We start from the raw sequence: 21,552 nt of genomic DNA on the forward strand, positions 1-21,552 counted from the left end.
TGAACCATTCTTCTTCTTCATAAACAAAACTGGTACTCCCCAAGGTGAAGTACTCCTGTGAATAAAACCTTGACTGAGTAATTACTGAATCTGATCCCTCAGCTCTCGCATCTCCACTGGTGCCATTCGGTATGGTGCCCTAGCAATAGGCGTAGTGCCTGGAGCTAAGTCAATCACAAAGTTTATCTCGCGATTAGGTGGCAACCCTGGAATCTCTCGAAAAACATCTGAAAAGTCCTGTACAATTAGTATGCTATCCAATGATACAGTAGTCTTCTCCTCTGTTTCCTCCTCCACATAAAACAAAGAAGTACTAGTAACCCCATTAGAACGTGGCATATCGACGATGTACATATCCTGACAAGGTATAGTGAACACAATAGGCCTATCAAAACAATTAACTTGGGCATTGTAGTGAAATAACCAATCCATTCTAAGTCCCACAACATCAATGTGCATGTCCAGGACCATTAGATTGGCTAAACATCTGGTTCTACCAATATCTAGTGTCACTGGCCCATCACTCTCATGTAAAATGGCAACATCGCCTAAAGGTGTAGAAACGCCATGAGATCTATCAACATCCCTGTGTCCACTAAACTATAAAACCCAAAACTCCTGAATACTCCGTAGAGCAAAACACATAAGGTAATACAAAATGCTCCAAAATCTACTCACTTTTAGATTATCGCTCCATCTTGGGAATTCTTCCCTCAAAATCAAACTTACCTTATTGATTTACATAAGTTTTTTTATAAACTCCCTGGCAATCGTCCCGTTTCAACATAACGGACCTACAAGCAAATATTCGTTTGCCTATCCAAAAACCAATCACCCCACTGTGATAATCATTTATTATCGTGACAATCACATTCCAAAATAGTTCAATAAAACCATATGTATAATCATCACTAAAATGCTCACAAAAAACACAATATAAAAACCAAAACCACCAGTTCACTTTATTAAGAACTTCTCTAAACCATAAATTGTCAAACGAATAATCGTAAGATATTCTTTAACAAAATATTAGTGTACGTGATTAAACCCATACTACACTTTTAGTAATACTTTCTGTAATACCCCTAGTTTTCAAAAGGCTAATTTGGGAATTTTGATTGAGGATTTTATTGTATTTTTATTTAATTATCTGAATTGTGTGCTTGATTTCTTAATTGATTAAGTGAGTATTTATTTAAGTTGTATTTGTTTATTTATTTTAAAATTAATTGTTTAATTGGTATTTAGTGAATTTATTTTAAATAAATTGTTAGATTGTTATTTGGTTTAATTATTTGATTAATTGGTGATTTAAATGACATGTTTTATTTTACAGCTTGTATGGATTATTTGTATTAAGTTTTGTGTACTTAGGTGGACTTGATTGTTTTAAATTATTATGTGTGCCGTATAGTTTAGGTTTAGGATTTTGATTAATGAGGTTGGAGTAGCCGATTTACATTGGGTTTAATTAAAGCTTATAGAGGTATGGTTACAATCAGACTTAAGATTGGAAAGCCTATATATATTCTTATACGTTGCTAGGGTTGGGAAAAACCCTATTCACGTACTTGTGTCTTGAGAGGAGAAAAACAGAGAGAGGCTGGAGAAATAAACAGAGAGGGTCTAGAGAGTTTGGTTAAGGGTGTTGCTCGTGGGTTGAGTCAAGAAGCAACAGAGGAAGAAGAACAGTGAACAGAGGAGGAAGGAACGATCTTAGGATTCGCCAGAATTTAGAGACGATGTGAAAGGTTTCAAGCCGAAACCTTAAAGGCAAGTTTCAGTCTATCTCTTTCCTATAAACTTGTGTTCTGTGCATTCTTTATAGACTCCAGGGTTAAATTCAACTCTTAAAATGGATGGTTGATGCATGTTTCACCGGACTGTAACTTGTGTTATATTTATTTAAACTGAAAACGGTTTCTTGCTTAAACTGGTCTGTGTTTGCTTTAAACTTCTGTAAATCAATTAAAAATTAAAATTGAGGTGTTCTAGGACTGTTGGGACTTATCTTGATCCTTAATAGCTTTAAAGAAACTTTGGAACAGAGGTTAGAACTTGACCGGAATCAAGGAAGACGAACAGAGGCAACATAAACTGTTTTTGGTTTTGGTTTAGATTTTTGTTGATTAATTCATACTGGAAGGAGAGGAGTTTCTAGGACAATAAGAACTTAAATTGAACCTTAGGTATGTTAAAAATATTTTGGACAGGGATGTTGAACTTCGCCGGAAGAACAGAAGATCACCGGACGAAGTAGAGACGAAGCAGAGGGGGCTCTCAGGGGGAGAGCCGGCTCCCTAAGTGTGGGAGCCGGCTCCCATGAAGAGAGAGCCGGCTCTCCATGGGGGAGAGCCGGATCTAGAAGTGTTAGAGCTGGCTCCCATGGTGGGGGAGCCGGCTCCCTTGAATAAAACCCCTACGGGGTGTTTTTGGGTAAGTTTCTGAGTTAAGGGGCTTAAATGGAATTGTTGAAAATTGTTGTGGGGTTTTAAATATTTAAAATTAACTTAATAAAACCCTAAAATAGTTGGTTTATGCTAGGGTGCTAATCCTAAGGGGCGTCATGAAACCTAATCATATAATGCGCATGCTGTCCGAGAGGAAGGAGGATTGAGTTGCTATTTGTTTTAGCAAATTAAATGAATTGATATAAAAGGAATTTTTAGGATTTTATATCAATGATATCTAAGACATACTTAAGTCTCAGGAATGTTGGTTAGGTTGTGGTTATGGGCAGCATGAAATCTATACATGAATTGGCATGCTGTCAGGGATTTAGGAGGATTTAATTGCTAGTCTTGTTGTATTAATTCAAGTGAACTAGTATGGAAGGATTGGTTGGAATTTCTAGTATAATGTTGCTCAGTTTATAATTCTGATAATCATTATATCATGCTATGAATGGTAATTGCTGAACTGTTATAAATTCTTGTTCTGTCAATTATATGGAGATGGATGGATTAAATTGTTTATTCTTTTAACAATTTCAAAAGGAGTTTTCATTATAAATATAGTCATATACTGGATGCATAATAGGATCTTATCTATAATTGATTTCTATTATGTTTGGTTTTGGATGGATTGGATGTTTGAGTGATTCTGCATTGTATATGAATCATATGCATTATATGTACCGGTATGAGACGGTGGCATATCAGGGATAGATTAGATCAAAATGCTAAGTCCTACCCCTTCATACATAAGGAATGGATTAACTAAAACAGTTAAATCCTACATGGATGCATGTCCTGTCAACTAAAACAGTTGAACGACATAATGGATATTTGTTTTATCTTTCTGCACTTGGAAGGAATTTATATATATATTTATGGTACCGTGATACGAGCTTGAGTCTCCTGATCACGGTTAGGGTGCGTATATCGCAAAGGTTGAGTAGCTGGATATAGCTAATGTTCCCTGGTAGGTCTAGGTACTTGGCCGCTGGAAAACGTGTTTTATATGTCACCTTCTACCCAGGCTGAACTATGTTATAGGCTAGTGAGCATCCTATAGTGTGTATTTATATATCTATGGATTATTGTAGATATTGTCGAGCTATCTAGGATGTATCTGCGTATCGGGTTTATGTACGGATTGTAGTAGGATGGAACTTGCATGTGGGCCTGACCCACCTTTATTTTTTTCAGGTGTTCGTGAGTACCAGGCTTAGGGTTTGGTCGTGGTGATGCAGATACAGTCACTCACTCTTCCGACTACATAGGATTTTCTTTCTTATTTTGGTTTTGGATTTTAATTCTGTAAATGTTTTACCAGTTGGAATTATTAGGGGTCCACTAGATGGATTCCCGAGTTGTACAGATTTGAAGGATTTAAATGTTATTAATTTATTATTTTAAGTTGAGGATTTTTATTTTAGAATTCTTTCAGCGTTTTGTTATTTTATTCTTAATTCAAATTTTATTCCTGCTTGTTTACATATTAATTGTCTGATATCCCTCGGATCTGTGCTCGGACTTGATCACCCGTGGCTCTAGAATCGAGGGGTATCACACTTCCTCTACTACTAGTAATCAAAATTACTCTTAAATGAGTCATCCTTGAACTTCGGTGCCCTCTATCTTGGATGCTCTGGTATCTCCTCTATCCTGATCTTCTTCGGGGTCTTCCTCTCTGCTTAGCTCAGCTTCGAGCACCACCGAAGTTGTGTTAGGTCCACAGTATGGTGGCCAATCTCGCACACCAAAAACCTTCTTTGAATTAAACTCTGAAGCAACACCTATTGGAGCCAATTCCTTGGTCTCCAATTCTGCTTTCTTGGTTGGCCTTCGCAGGGGAATCGTCGGAGTAACCTTTTTCCTCCTTTGATCCCTCTTTACTTTCATCGCAGACCACATCATTTTCCTAGTGCCAAACATTCTGAAATTACAGAATAAGATTGACATTAGTACTTTCTAAATGAACCGTAAAAGAATACAACGAATCCTAAACTAAAGCTCTAATCAAGAGAAAACGTTACACGAAAGTCTTGTACGATAGAATCCTAGAGACACTGAACCTAGAGTGCTCTGATACCAACTGGGATATCCCTTGATTCTAGAGCCATGGGTGATCAAGTCCGAGCACAGATCCGATGGATACCAAATAATTAATATGTAAATAAGCACAGAATACAAAATGAATTAAAGAAATAAACAATAAGCTAAAAAGAATTCTAAAATATAATCCTTAAAATTTATAAATTAATATAAATTCCAAACTTTCCAATATCTGTATAACTCGGGAATCCATCCAGTGGACCCCTATTCAAATCCCAAACTAAAAAGGAAACAACTGTAATAAAAAAACCAAAGCTAAACATAGAAAGCAGTCCTACGTAGTCGGAGGAGTGAGTGACTGTATCTGCTCTGCATGAACAAGCTCTAACTCTGGAAGTGACAAACACCTGAAAAATAAGGGAGTGGGTCAGGCTCACATGCAAATCCTATCTTACTACGATCCATAAAGAAACCCGATAAGCAGATACATCCTAGATAATTCAACAATAACTAGAATAGTCCATATATGTATAAATACACACTATAGGACACCCACTAGCCCACAGTTATTTCTCAACCCGAGTAGAAAAACATGCAAAACGCACGTAACGTAGTCATGTATTCCTAGACCTACTAGGGAAACATCATTAGGTCCAGTTATCCATCCTAGGCGATATACGCACCCTAATTGTGATCCTGAGACTCTAGCTCATATCATGATACCATAATGATATAAATATATATATATAATTCGTTCAAGATATGTCATTCAAATGTTTATTGACTTGACATAAATATAAGTAGGACTTAACTTTTATAGTTAATCCAACTTATTTCAAAATAGGTAGGACTTAGTGTTTTGAACTAATCTGTATCTAGAATAGGTAGGTCTTAGTGTTTTGAACTAAGCCATCCCTAATATGCCACCATCCCATATTAATGCATATCTATATATATAAGTATGACTTAACTTTTATAGTTAATCCAACTTATTCCAAAATAGGTAGGACTTAGTATTTTGAACTAATCCATCCCTAGTATACTACCGGCCCATACCGGTGCATACACACACAACCAATCCAACAATTAACAAAATAGTATAAGCAGTTCATCAATTATAATCCTGAACAATATAATGATAATCAGAATCGTTACCGAACACATTATAGTGAAATTCTAAAAAGTAAATTTCATAACAATCCATAAATCCAACAATTGATGCAATCTAAACAGTTAAAACATTAATTAACTCCATATAAGTATACTACAGTTTCAGTTAGTCAATTATGCTTATTTCAGTGCTTAAACATGATTAATACTGTTTAATCATGCATATACCAATTGCTAGAACTATAGTAAGCAATTAAATCCTCCAAACAATCAATAGATTTCTACCGTTTATAACAAATTAAATATCACTTTAATCCAATCCAAGCCTAGTTAATTTCCGGTATTCCATTACCCTTATAACACTGTTGAAATATAATTAAATGTTATTAAATCATATACAAAAGATTCGTTAAGTTTTAGTAAACAAACAACTTAACAAAACAGTACTCAACATGTAGGTTTTTCTTTATCTTCATGTTACTTCATTCTTCAAAACACTAATGTGATAATACTTCCTAATATTTTTATAGGTCCATCACAGTTACTTACATCCTTCAGTGCAATTTAAATGAATTAAAAATACTCCAGACAGCCCAAACAACCCCCTAAACAGCTGAATATGCATTTCTGGGCGAGAGTAGGCTCTCACAAGTTAAGAGCCTGCTCCATTCACTTGGGAGCCAGCTCCCTACCCTTGAGAGCCATCTTTGTGAAGCTGGGAGCCGGCTCCACACTCCTTGGAGCCGTTTCCATTAATGAGGGAGCTGGCTCCCTCCTTTTGGGAGCCTGCTTTATCACTCCCTGAAACCGTAAACCTTTTCTGCCACGTCTTCCTCGCCTCCGGCGATACCAGGGCATCTGTAATGTTTTAAATACTTGTTCTAGTGTTCATTCAACATCCCAAATTAATTATAAGATATCGATATGCATCAATGATCTCAATTAAACAAAGCTTAAACTCAAAGACAGCAGGAATCAGTTAAAAAAACTTTAAGAATTCGCAAACCAGTTTAATTCAACGAGATAAAATATAGTTTAAACATGCATAAAAGATTTGTTTTAGCATTAATTAAACCCCTGGAGTCTACCTTAGCATGTACAGAACACAGGTTTAGGGGAAAGAGTTAGAACAGAGACTTACCTTTAGGTTTTCGTTCAAAACCTTAAACCTTCGTCTCTGGTTTTCCGACCACTTCCTAGACTGTCGTTCTACACCTCCGTTGCTCTTGGTTCAACCTAAAAGCAATCCGTCCCGTCCTCCTTGAACCCCTCTGTAAATCACTCAAGTTTCACTCTCAAAACTCTTTGTATCTCATCGCCTCCACTGCTACGTGTTTAAGGTTCTAAAACCCTTGGCAAACTCATAACTCATATATATATATATAGGCTTTGTCTTATGAAAACCTAATTCTAATACCAAACTACTAATTATGTCGGCTAACCTAATCTACGTGATTACATACAAGAATACAAAACCCTAAATTATAATACGTAAGAAAACTAATCAAACAATTAATTCATTAGTCCACATAAACATATACTAAAGAACACAATTAATTAATTTAAATCCTTAAACCATTAAAACAAAATAATTCAATTAAATAAAATAAATTAAAAACAATTAGGCAAATAATCAAATAATTAAATAAAATCAATTAAAACAATTAGACAAATAATCAGATAATCAAGTAAAAATGAAATAAAATAATAATGAAAATGCCAAGATTGTCCTTTTAAAATTAGGGGTATTACATCCCTCAAGGAGTTTTTTGCTACCAAAAAACTAAAGAATAATAATAATAATAATAATAATAATGGTTACTCATAACAATGACTTACATGTTGTCACCATAGCATCCATCTGGATTCAGTAGAAGATATTGGTTACCGACAACTAATATGCAATTTTTGATTTCCACCACTCTTTTTCTTGGATGCTATTTCAGTCTCTATCGTTTAACCACAATCAATATGGAATTATTATATATGCTCAGGGCTCTACTATGATGAATTGTATTGCATTATGCCACAAAAATATCTCACGCATTATTTTAGACATTTTTATACACCTAATGGTCAATATGAATTTTGATATTATATATATAAAAAAAAACTTACAAAAGCTTTTAACAAAAATATATATTTTTTCTTTTCAGCAGTTCTTGCACACGATATATATATATATATATAGTGATAAAGGTTTGTGTGTGCTTGCAGGCATAGATCTATGATGGTTTCAGTGGAGGCAATTTTTTTTTTTTTTTTTGGCTATTTTACTCACTAATTTTACGTGTTTTTGTATTTTTTTATTATATATATATATATATATATATATATATATATATATATATATATATATAATATTCAGATTATATTATTATTATTAAAAAAAAAAAGAATAAAATGATACAACATAAAGTACTAATAAGCTGAAATTCTCACTCGCTTAGCCAGCTCGCGAGTTTATGTCTTCCATGAACGCACCAAACATATTAAAATTGATTGTCATATTGTACGTCAACTATTGCTCGCGGCACTGTATGTCTTTAATAACTTCTGTTGATTAGACCGCTGACATCTTACCAAAACCCATCCGCCAGATAGATTTTGGGACTTAGTTTCCAAACTCAATTTGGTTTTTGCTCTACCACCTTGTGTTTGAGGGAGATGTTAATGTAATAATAAAATATTATATTATAGCTGTTGTACCTTAATTACAGCCATTGTATTGCTGTTGATTCATTAGCTATTATTCATTAGCCTATTTATTTCTTCCTTTGTACATGATTCAGACATGCTCAATGTCGAGAACATCGTATATCTTACTATTTCATTATCCTCTGCCTTTAACATTCAACATATCAGTACATGCCATGTAACACCCCCACATTTTCCACGCATAAGTTGATCAGGCTTATACACGAAAAACGAGGGATATCAAAAACAATTGGCAATATACAAGCATGGAATACAAAATGATGATAATAAAAGAATTTAGACAGGAAAGGAACACTAAATAATACAACATCCGTCCATCCTTTATTTAATACAGTACTCCATTACAACTTGAAAATCCTATGTCAAGGATCCCTAAATATAACCCTGAGAGTTCAACGTCAAAAGTAAATAAAAACTGAAACTGAAGTAATACATAAAACTTCTACCCTGAACTGGATCGTAAGAGTAGATGAGTTCGGATGGTGGTCCCTCACTGCTAACCTCAACCTTGGAACGGGTACTGACCGTATCCTGAAATAACAACAATGGTGGGTCAACCCCACGAGCAAGTCCTCTCTACTATGACCCAAATCAGAGAATCAAATAAATTAATCATTAAAAATCGGATGAGTACTATATCTGTATACATCCTAAGGGAACTATCCAATGTATAACATGACCTTAACCAGAATAGACGGTGATCACTTAGACTCACACTAGGTGGTTAAGTGTCGCTTTTCCCTACCCGGGAAATCAGCTATTATACATGGTGCACGGTATTGACAACACAAACTGTAAAGACTACACAGTAGTAACACATCTCAATGTACTAATGAGGTACTGAGCATAACAATTAGGCAACACATGCCAATAATATTAAACCACATACCCCGACAGCCACACATCTGTCTATAGCAACGAATGCATAAGGTATAAATGAGTCTAAACTTATTAGCCAGCTCACATGGTTCTATATGGCAACTCATCCATATAATATAAATGTGACATAATTAAACAGTCCATTTATTTCCTGAAATGCACACAACATAATAATCATGGTTGGTATATGATTAACAGTATAAATATCCCATAATATATATTGGATAATTTATATGACTAAAACATGGCATTATTTAATTTAACAGTAATGTTTGATACCATTTAATAAGATATTAACACTATTTATCTTTAACAATGTCATTAAATAAATCCCATTAATATCCGTACCGTAAACGAGCCAATAGATGCTTAGAAAAGATTAATTGGCCATAAGAATAATTAACGGGTATTAAAATAATAATTTCGTGGCTCGTTAAACCCGTAAATACCAACACAGTACATAAAAATCCAAGTTTAAGGTTCTGAAATTTACAAAACAGGCCCTAGGGGTATTCTGGTAATTTTCAACAGCTGACAGGGCCCCTCACGCGCCCCCACGCGCCGCCCTAAGCTTCCCCACGCGCAGCCCAACCTTCCCCACTCTCCTATGCGCCTCCACGCGCGTCTGGCAGCCACGCACGCGCACGCGCTCCCACGCGCGTCTGGAGAGTTCCACGCGCGCGCACGCGCTCCCACGCGCGCGTTGATGGCTTCCTGCTGACGTGGAGTCCTCCGATTGGTTGGCTGCATCAGCTTTCCTACATGCGCGCCACACCGGATCATCTATCATCTCATCTCACCTAATCCAAGGGTCAATGATCCGGGTGTACCGCGGTAACATGGACCGCGATGCACCGAATCAATCAGCTTCATCTAAGGCCCAGGATGCGCGCGCGCACTAACCTACAATGCGCCGCATCACACCGGATCACTCCGGTCATTTTCTTCACTGCCGGTGGCCGGAAACCTCGCCGGAGGCTCGCCGGAAATTGCAGAAAAGCCCCGGAAAAATCTAGAAAATTCTAAAAAAATTCCTAAAGCCTTATTTAATTATTTTCAGCTATATTTTAATTACATAGGCTAATAAATAAATATCTAACCTCTTTAATAATTAAAAACACATTATTTTAATAAACTAAAAATAATTTATTGAAATTCCTAGCATGGTTTCTAGTCTCTAAAAACTCGAAATAAATTAAATGAATAATTTATGGATTCAAAGGGGAAAAGTAGATAATAACTTGCCTTTTTGGATTTAAAATAAATCCGCCGGTTGCGCGTAGTCAGGTAAATTTCTCCTACACCGGTCCAAGCTCCTTTCTTTCTTTCTCTTCCTTTCCACACTTTTACAATGGCTTACTAAAATTTATAATTTGTTTCTAACTCCCTTTCCTTCCTTCTAAGGTAGGCTAGCTAATTTATATACAATTTATATAATATAAATATTACAAATATCTATTTTTGCATTTAATTAACCACATTCCCAACCATAAGGCTTTAAGGCAAGCAAGCCAAGTCAAACAAGATGTCCTAAGGTAAATCCTATCCTAAGATTTAATTTCTTCATCATTACATTGATTTAATACTATTATTATTTATTATAAATATTATTATTATTATTATTATAAATAAACTATTATAATAATAATTATTATTATTAATAAACTATTATAATTATTATTATTATAAATATTATTATTATATTATTATTATTATAAATATTACTATTATAATAATATTATTATTATTATAAATATTATTATTATAATATTATTATTATTATTATAAATATTATTATTATAATATTATTATTATTCAATACAAATTAAATACTTTAATTAAATAATAATAATTAATCTAAAACATAACCAATAAAAATTTCAAAACTAATCATTACACTATATAAAACATAAAATCAATATTACATGCACACTTAAATGAATAAATTGACTACTTTAACATACACAATTAATTCACATGCACAATTAAATGAACTTAATATAATAATGTAGCATGCACAATAATAGGTAGAAAAATCTACACATAAATGAAAATAAACTAAGCTCTTTAATTAAATATGGGGTATTACATGCCAATAATTAATTGGCTAGTAATATTGTGCTATCAATATAACACAAGCATCAAAAAGTAAATTTTGAGAATTTTTTTTTTTGAAAAGTAGATGGTTGTCATCTCCCTCGACAACATTGTACACACAAATTTTGTATCTGCAAATAAAAGAACGAAATATGGAGCAAATAATAATTTATTGATTTATGAAAATTGATGAGTACAATCCTCTGAGATATTCTTTACAAAAGAAAAAAAAATATCCTCTGATTCAATCACTTTTGTTGGTTGGATCCAAGGGTTATTGGAGCTGTGAGTTTATGCAGCAGAAGATCTAGAAAGTTTTGTATTTTTAGAAACAGATCTGTATCTTTGTAACTTTACTTATTTTAGTAATTAATTAATTAATCATATGCAATATAAAATAAAGCAAAGTAATAGAGTTAGAGATGGGACTAGGATTTTTAGCGAGGAAACCCCAATTGGTAAAATAGACCAACTGTTTGTGCGAGAAAATCCTCGTGGATTGTGCAATCCAAAGTGAACCGATCCACTATTTTTGAAATAAAGTACAATGGATTTTGACTCAGGCTTACACCCTATCGTTTTACCAAATGCCAATAGCTGACAATCCTCTGGCTTTGTGACGTCCCGTCCAATAGCGCTTGACCTCAGGCTTACTCTTGATCTCTGTAGAAGGATTGCTGGTAGATCAAACATCACTCCTTGAATGCTTTGGCCCTTTCAAAGTGTGATTGATTCACTTCTATTCTTCAATATCTGAATTCGATGTAGAAGTAAATATGTTTTTCTCTAATCATTGTAGATGCAATACTTTAATCGCGATTAGGATTTTGAACAACACTCTAAACTCACTCTTGTGGATATGTGTGTGTTCTAGAAAGAATAATAGAGAAATCAAATAGATTTTCTGTAAAAATTATCTCTCTAAGGCTTTTAGGAATTATAAAGTTGTAATGCAAAAGTCGTAGAAACCTAGATGAATATTAAGGTTTATATAAAATATTCAAAGACCTAGATATGCATAGGAAAAGGTAATTTTCGTGCATAGGACTTTTGGTAGTATTCTAAACCAATTAAGAAAGAAAATCAGAACAGGAAACAGAAGTTACCAAATTCTGCAGAAAACCTTGAACCAATTCAAGGAAGGCTGAACTGGTTCAAAAAGGTCAGTGAAATTTCGAGGCAAAGTTTGAATGCCTTGAACCGGTTCCAAAGATCTTGAATCGGTTCAGGGTGACCAGTCTTGAATCTTGAAGGCTGAAACTTGGAAAACATTGTTTTGGTAAGTTCTAAAAATATACCAAGTGTCCAAACCTTTTTAGATATCTTCCTAAAGTGTTGTTCTTTCCTTTCGTTGATCTCAGTATATCATCTTTGAACAAACTTCTCATTTCACAGTCGATCTCGATCTTGATATGGTAACTTGAAATTACAACTCGATTAAACTTGTTTTGATACCGAAATTTGCCAATTACATAATTTATATCTCACAAGAGCTTGATCTTGAATTGGGCTGTTGACAATCTTCTTCAAGTATTTGTAGTTGAGGAAGATCACCAATGATTTCTGATCGAGGCCTGACGAAGCTTGACCTCAAACAGTGTTGTTTGGTGATTCTTCAAACTTGTTGAATTACGGAGAAAGAATGGCACGATTTTGATGTGCTTGTTGTTCTTTGTTAAATTTGAGAAAGAACAGCATGACTTTGGATGTACTTGTTATTCTTCGTCTTCAGCGAATTTGTTGAATTTGTGGAAGAATGACACGATTTTGGTTGTGCTTGTTGTTCTTCGTCTTAAGAGATTTCTTGAATTTGTGGATGCACGGCACAACTTTGGTTGTGCTTGTTGCTCTTCTTCTTTTGTTGAATTCTTTTGGTTGTGCTTGTTGCTCTTCCCCACTAAAATAATGAAAAAAAATCCTCTATATAAATATGCCCCCCTCATATGAATTTCTAAATCTGTTCCTGACTGTGCGGCATGTGGTAGTTACTACAATCTTTTGTAAATTATATCAAAACAAATAGGTTGTAGTAGGGTTACAACTTCCTGCCATTTTACAACTAATCGTTTCATTAAGGTCTGAAAACATATTTTCGTATAACTCTGTATATAGTCAGAAGAAGTCAATATAATACAGGTATTACAAGAGATGACTGGTATAGAAAAGCAGTGGAAATATGGTAAAAGCAAGGACCTCACGACTGTACACAACCAGAGCATGGCCTTTTGATTGCACTACGATGAAAGAAGGATTCAGCTGAACTAATATCAACAACATAACGGCATTGAAACATATTGCAAGCGATAATACTAACTACCACATGGCGTATGTGATAGAAAATGATCTAGAAATTGGTACTCATAGACATAGCTCAGTGTGTGAGTCCTTGAAGAGGGGATTAGGATTCAATAAATAATAGATTATGAATGTAGTTTTATTTAGAATAATATTTTGAGAATTGGTCAATTCCAATTATCACTAATGACCATAGGCCATGTATATGGAAATTTCGTGTTTATCAATTTGAGCATGTATAATAAAATCTCTTTCTAATTTTTGTTTTTCACTCTTTTAATTTATGTTCTAGCTCTGAAGACTCTTGTAGATAAATTTCATTTCTTTTCAATGACTATAAATATTTAGTCTCTTCAGCATATAAAATCAAGGTTCATATTGAATCAACTTAAAAATGCAAACTTTGAAGCAGCCATTCTTTCTCGAAAAAAAGAGAGGATTTGTGTGGTTTTGTGTTGCATCCTGGAGAAGAACTCACCCAACCAAAGGATGAACTTAATTGTATAGACATCAAACAAGGGTCCATCTTCCCTCTCGATAAAGGGTTCATTTAAAAAAACTCTACTTAATTATGCATATTTTAAAATATGCTAACTTTTTTAAACTATTAAGTTTGACTGTAAATTTTATCAAATTAATTACAAAAGTGTACAAAAATACTATTTAGACTCTTTAATGGTCCAAAATGCCCTTATCTCTTTCAAAAAATTCCAATGCTTCCAAGTTCCTAAACTCCATTGTTTACGGCTATTACAAGTGTACTGAAATGGGAAAAGAGAACTTTGATTGCTTAACAAAAAAAAAAAGTAAAAAATTGGAAATGGGAAAAGAGGACAGGAAGAAAAGTTTTATGATGAATTCAGTACCAAAACCAAATATCTGGCTCTCACCACCGTCTCGGAAGCTTCCCGACCTATCCATACTGGGAATTGAAAATTTTTCCTTCTGTCCATTTGGATGGTTGCCTGCAAAACCAGGTTCCTGACTGCCCGGTGTTAACTTGAATCTTGCATTTCCCACTATTACTCAACCCCAGTTGCAATAACTCATATCTACAAAGAGTTTTCCCTCAACAACTTGTTTCAGTGCTCAAATTATCTACCTTTGAAGCAAGTGACTTCTCACAGCCTGAAAGGAAATGAGTAATGAATTCAAAAGAAGATCTAGTGTCCACCGACTACATGTACAGCAACCATGTGTTAGAATTAGCCTTGAATCAAATATTCAAAAAACTTCTTCACATCCTCAATAATTCAGCACATTCTAAATGAGAATGTCCATACAAAGTTCATGGCCAATCACTTTTTAGTATATCGGAACTGACATGTTTTTGATTCATCATAAGCCGGAAACAATTTAGGAATTTGGAGGTGTTGGAATTTTTTTGGAAGAGATAAGGGTATTTTCGACCATTAAAGAGTTTAAATAGTGTTTGTACACTTTTGTAATTAGTTTGATAAAATTAGCGGTTAAACTTAATATTTTGAAAAAGTTGACATATTTTAAAATATAAAGAAAGCTATACCTTATGGATTGTTCTCAAATTGTTAGGCCCACAAATGAAGGAGGTTTGGGGTTGAGGAATTTTTTGAGATCTGTTGCAAGGTAAAGAAGTCTTTGGATTATAGATACGGATCTAAGATGCAGATACGATATGATACAACGGCATACGATAAATAATAATAATAATAATAATAAAATATATTTTTTAATCAATTTCTTGCAATACTATAAATCTAAATGCATTTATTAATATAATAATAAAATAATTCGTTTCACGACACATAAAACAAGTCTCCCTAATCATTACTTAATAAATTTTGTTCTTTCTGAACAATTAGATTGTGTTATTATTGTTAAAAAAGTAACATCTTACTGTTCAAAATTTGTTAAAAATGTATTATGAAGTATTCGAAAAGTATGTCGAAGTATTTGAGAAGCATGGATATATGTTAGAAATTAAAAAATATATCTTAAAAATATGAATACATTTTAGAAGTATCGGACAATATCGGATAATAATAATAATAAGAAATTTCGTTCTTACATACTATTTCCGGAAGTCCATGGGCCATCTGATGTGTATTCCATTAATTGGGCTTGGGTTTTACAATTCTAGTCCAACCTAAAGTGGACTAGCCCAGATATTCCATTAATTGGGCTTGTGTTTTATAAATCTAGTCCAACCTAAAGTGGACTAGCCCAGATATTCCATTAATTGGGCTTGGGTTTTATAAATCTAGTCCAACCTAACGTGGACTAGCCCAGCTACTAGAAGTTGCATCTTTTATGAATTTGAAGCAGAGAATGAACCCATTCTCTCCCTTTCTTTAATTTTAATTTTTATTTTTTTACAAGCGTGGACTTAAATAGTGATATAAATGTCCTTCAAAATCACCAAAAAAAAAATCATAATTGTTTAAAACATTACGTTCACAACTTCACATTGATAGTAATTCCATTTTCTTTTATAGAAAAAAAATTAAATAATTATGAAAGTACTTTTATGTAGGGTGAAGTGAGAATCTATATCCCTAACTAATATCACTTTAGACCAATTATGTTTAGTTTTGGTCACTAAAATTTAATTTTTTTAAAAAAATTAAATTAAAATCTTTTCTTGAAAGATAGTGATGCATGTATGTGTGTGTCTATATATAAATAGGTAAAGACAAATTGACAAAAAAGAGAAAAAGAACTAAAAAAAGAATTCATATGGAAAGATTTTAGAGAAAAAGAACTATATATACACATATGATCCAAATAAGAGAAAAAAAAAAAGAAAAGAAAAATGGTTAATTTTGTCTAATATGTTAAGTTTTCAATACAATAAAATTAGGAGAAACTATGTAGTACCCGAAAAACACACACACACACACACACACGTATATATATATATCTACTGTATGTATATATATTTTAATATTTAGATAATTGGGAATTATCTCATTTGAAATATCAATTGAGGGTGATGGTATCCTATTTAAATTAGAGTTTCCCTTTGACTTAATCACTAGATATTAGTCTAAATAAAACTTGACATTATACGCAGTAGAAGCTCTACGAGAGGCTAGGAGTTGCTAATTAGTCAGAAAGAGAGACGTGACTGAGGGATCGACTAGAGAGGATCTTGCATTATATTTTTATATATGATCATAATTGTACCTAATATTTTATTAAAATTGTTATGATTTAATGTCTAGGTGGTATCAAGATATATTAATCTGGTGATAGTTTAATATTATATATATCTAATGCATGTATATATATATATATTTTAATATTTAGATAATTGGGAATTATCTTATTTGAAATATCAGTTAAGGATGATAGTATCCTATTTAAAATAGAGATAAGTTTGACGCTATCTTAAACTTTAAATTTAAAATAAAGTTTCCCTTTGACTTAATCACTAGGTATTAGTCTAAATAAAATTTGACGTGATACGCAGTAGAGGATTTTTTGGAAAACAAAATAGTATTTTATTAAAATAGTTATGATCTGAATGTCTAAGTGTATCGAGATATATTAATCTGGTGATAATTTAATATTTTAATTGCATAAACATGTATAGTGTGAGCTTTTGCATTTAATTAATTATTATATTTTAAGAATCATAAATTCTTTATGAATGAATGATATGAAACTTATTCTGTATCGAGATATTATTCTCACACTTCAAATAATCCAACCACCTTTCCTTCTTTGTTCCTGCTATTTATAGAAATGTCCTCCTTCTAGAACCTTCTCTTTGGGCTGTCACGATGTGGATCCTGACTATCCTCTTCGAACTTGGGTTAGTGGGGCCGCTCTACTTGTGGGCTGTGACCTTTCCCAATCTCACTAACCCACTCAAAGTCCAGTTCAGTTTTGGTATCTTCAGAAACGTTGTCTTTTTGCCTTTGGTGATAGAATTGATTTCTATATATAAAGGAAAAATAGATGAGTAGTGTGTGTGGTTAATAAATTTCCTATATATATATGAGTGGGATTCTAGTGAAGAATATAGGTGGTTGAGGGTATACTATGGTTATCAAAATCGCGATTCTGAGTCGTAGAATCGCACGATTCTACGACTCAGCTCTTAAAATCGACTCAAATCGGATCAGAATCGCCTAATTGGTAGAATCGGGGGTAGAATCGGTAGAATCGTTGGTAGAATCGTAGAATTGTAATTCTACCGATTCTACCAAAATGTGTGTTTGGGCGGGCTTTTATACTATTTGGTCTTTGGGCCTTTATTCTTTTAGTTGTTTGGGCCAAAGCCTGGCCCAAATTTTGTATAGAAATTTACTAAATTATATATTCTATAAATCATAAAATACAAAACCTACTCTATTATAATATTAGAAACGGGGACCCTATCTCAGAGAGGAGAGGAGTGAGGACTGAAAGGAGGCGGCAGTGCAGAGGCTTATAACGAGTAGATCGGAATCATCGAATCCATACAGCAGCTTGCAGGTTCGGCCAGGTATGTTCTTCCTTGATCAAGAAATTTCTAGAGTTTTTTCTAATCTCTATAACCCTTCGTAGCTTGATTATTCTAAGATTGTTCTAACCTTGATTATTCCTTGATTATTCTAACCTTTTATCTACTTGTTCTTAGAAATTATTAATCATGTTTTGATAATCTTTTGCATTAATGGTCTAATTTTAGTTTTAATTTTAAGTTCTGAGTCTTCTGACTATCTTTTCCAATTTCTTTAGTTTTTGTTTTAATTTTACCTGGCCATTTAAATTTTTAGCACTACTTTTTAGCACTATTTATGAAACTGAAAAAATTAATAGAAATTGAAACTGAAAAAATTAATAGAAAGGGAAAAATAAGCAGAAAATCACTATTTATGAAACTGAAATAGTGATTTTCTGAAACTAAAAAAATTAATAATGCGGAGGATGAGTGCAGAGGATGAGTGCGCAAATCACTATTTATGAAAAAAATTAATAGAAAGGGAAAAATAAGCAGAAAAAAAAAGTGAGTAAGAAGGAACAGTGTAACATTGCAATACTTAAAAGTATGTGACAAAATGAATTTGATTTGTAATATAGACATTTGTTTCATCAGTGTGAATATTCCAAAATCATACGAAGTGGACTCCACCACAAATGCGGATTCTACATATGCCCTAACTCTTTGGAAAGATTTTTTAATTTGGGCATCTTTAAATTGGAAACAAAAATTAAAGAGAAGCATGGTCATGATTTGGAAGCTAACCTCAGCTAGTGATGTGTATCATATTTGGAGGGAAATGAATATCAAATAGAACCTTAACTCTAGGACAAACAATGAATGATGTGATCAATTTTGTGTTACATCTTCTTTTATTTATATTTAAACTTTGAAATATTTTCTTTTACTTTTATTTATATTCGGACTTTAGAATATTGTTAGGATTTGAGATTTGAAGTCATGGATATGTAATATGGTGTGTTTTGGCCTTATTTTGGTTATATTTTACATATCTTATTGTTTAGGAAGTTAGTTTCAATTATTTTTTTACAATTTGGTAGAATTTTACGATTCACGATCCGATTCTACGATTCCGATTTTACGAAGCCCAAAACGATTCTACGTAGAATTCCGATTTTAACAACTTTGGGGTATACACTATGTATGAGTGTGTGTGTACATATATATATATATATATATATATATATATATATATATTGGGTTATATTGTAATTGTATTTACTGGATATATGTTATTTTACATTCTATTGGAATAAGGCGTGGCAATTAAATAAATATACATATGATGAATATATATAGATATATATATATATATATATCAGTATGTTCTGATAATGCATAAAAGATATATTATGTATGTTGGGTGGAGTTGATAGTTATACATGTGAGACATATTGGAACGCGTGAATAGAAAGATTCATAGACTTTTGGCCATGGAACCATATATGATCTATATACAGATTAATGATGTATATATATGCAATCACATGGTATGCTTAGATAAGGACTTGTAGATTATTCTAGTTACTGGAACGGTTTGATGGGCCAAGTGGGTTTCTATTATGTGTTTAATTATGATTCGCATGGTTAATAGATTTGGAAAAGGCTTAAGGCTTATTACGATGTGGGCAACGAAATTTCTGAATATTATATTTTGTCATTATTTGACATAAAATATGATGTGATTTATGGACTAGTTGGAGGGTAGTCCGGGACTATCTGTAATACCACGTATTTTATTAAAGAGTTTAGTTTATTTAAAAAAATTCAATTATGTGAGGATTTCTTTACTTATTATTGTGCATGCTACATTATTATATTAAGTTCATTTAAATGTGCATGTAAATTAATTGTGTATGTTAAAATAGTAAATTTATTCATTTAATTATGCATGTATTATTATTAATAATTTTATTTGTTGGTTATACTTATATTAATCATTATTAGTTAATTAAAAGTATTATATTTGTGTTATAAAGTATTATGATGATATAATGTATTATTTGTAATAATAATAATAATTATTATATTAGTTTAATAATAATAATAATAATATAATAATAATAATAATTATATTAGTAATAATAATAATAATAGTTATAATAATAATAATAGTATTAAAATCAATGTCATGATGAAATTAGAGATTAGGATAGAATTTCATTAATGTGTATGGGTAGACTTAAAGCCATATGGTTGGGAATGTGGTTAATTAAATACAAAAATAGATATTTGTAATATTTATATTATATAATTTGTATATAAATTAGCTAGCCTACCTTAGAAGGAAAGAAAGGGAGTTAAACACAAATTATAAATTCTAGTGAGCCATTGTAAAAGTGTGGAAAGGAAGAGAGAGAAAGAAAGGAGCTTGGACCGGGTAGGGAATTTACCCGACTACGCGCAACCGGCGGATTTATTTTAAATCTAAAAAGGCAAGTTATTATCTACTTTTCCCCTTTGAATTAATAAATTAATTGTTTAGTTTATTTTTATGCATAGAGCCAAGGTTAGGAGGTTAATAAATTATTAATGTTATTTTATTAAATTAATGAAATTTTAATTATATAGGATGGTATATATTTATTTAATATCCTATGAAATTAATAATGGCCGAAAATAATTAAATAAGGCGTTAGGGATTTTTCTAGAATTTTCTAGATTTTCCCGGGGCTTTTCTGCAATTTCCGGCGACCTTCCGGCGAGTTTTCCGGTCGCCGGCAGTGGGGGAGATGACCGGAGTAATCCGGTGTGATACGGCGCACTATAGTTACTGTGCGCATGGATATCCGGCCGTTAGATGAGTAACTAATCAGCAGATTGATTCGGTGTAGTCCAATACACCATAAGATGGTGCACGCGCGAACCAGGACCCTTGGATTAGAAGAACTAAGATAGAATTATCCAGTGTAGCGCACCCACAACAAGTCCATGCAACCACCGAATCAGGAGCCGCCGCGTCAGCAAGGTACCATTAGTGCGCGCGTGGCAGCGCGTGCGCGCGCGTGGAACGCTCCAGACGCGCGTGGGAGCCCGTGCGCGGGCGTGGAGGCGCGTGGGAGAGTGGGAAAGCTTGGCGGCGCGTGTGGGGAGCTCTTAGAGGCGCGTGGGGGTGCGTGAAGGGCCTCTGCAGCTGCTGGAAAAGTCCAGAATACCCCTAGGGACTGTTTTGTCATTACCAGGACCTTCACTATACATTTTGGGGCCTCGGGTTGGCATTTTTAGAATTAACGGGACATTATATTATTATTTTATTTCTCGTCAACTATTATAATTGTCCGATTAATATTTCTAAATATTAATTGTATCAGTTAAAGTGCGAATCGCTAGTAAACATAGGTAATTAATTTAACGACTATTAATGGTATCATTTTATTAAACTGTAATAACCATTAATGTTAAATTAATTAGTGCTTGGTTTTATTCACATAAATAACCCATTATATATTATGGAATATTTATACTGTTAATCGTATATAAACC

Source organism: Cornus florida, unplaced genomic scaffold, assembly GCF_030987335.1.
Source record: "Cornus florida cultivar Cherokee Brave unplaced genomic scaffold, ASM3098733v1 CherokeeBrave_3.0.0_Hap2_Chr03, whole genome shotgun sequence".
NCBI lineage: Eukaryota > Viridiplantae > Streptophyta > Magnoliopsida > Cornales > Cornaceae > Cornus > Cornus florida.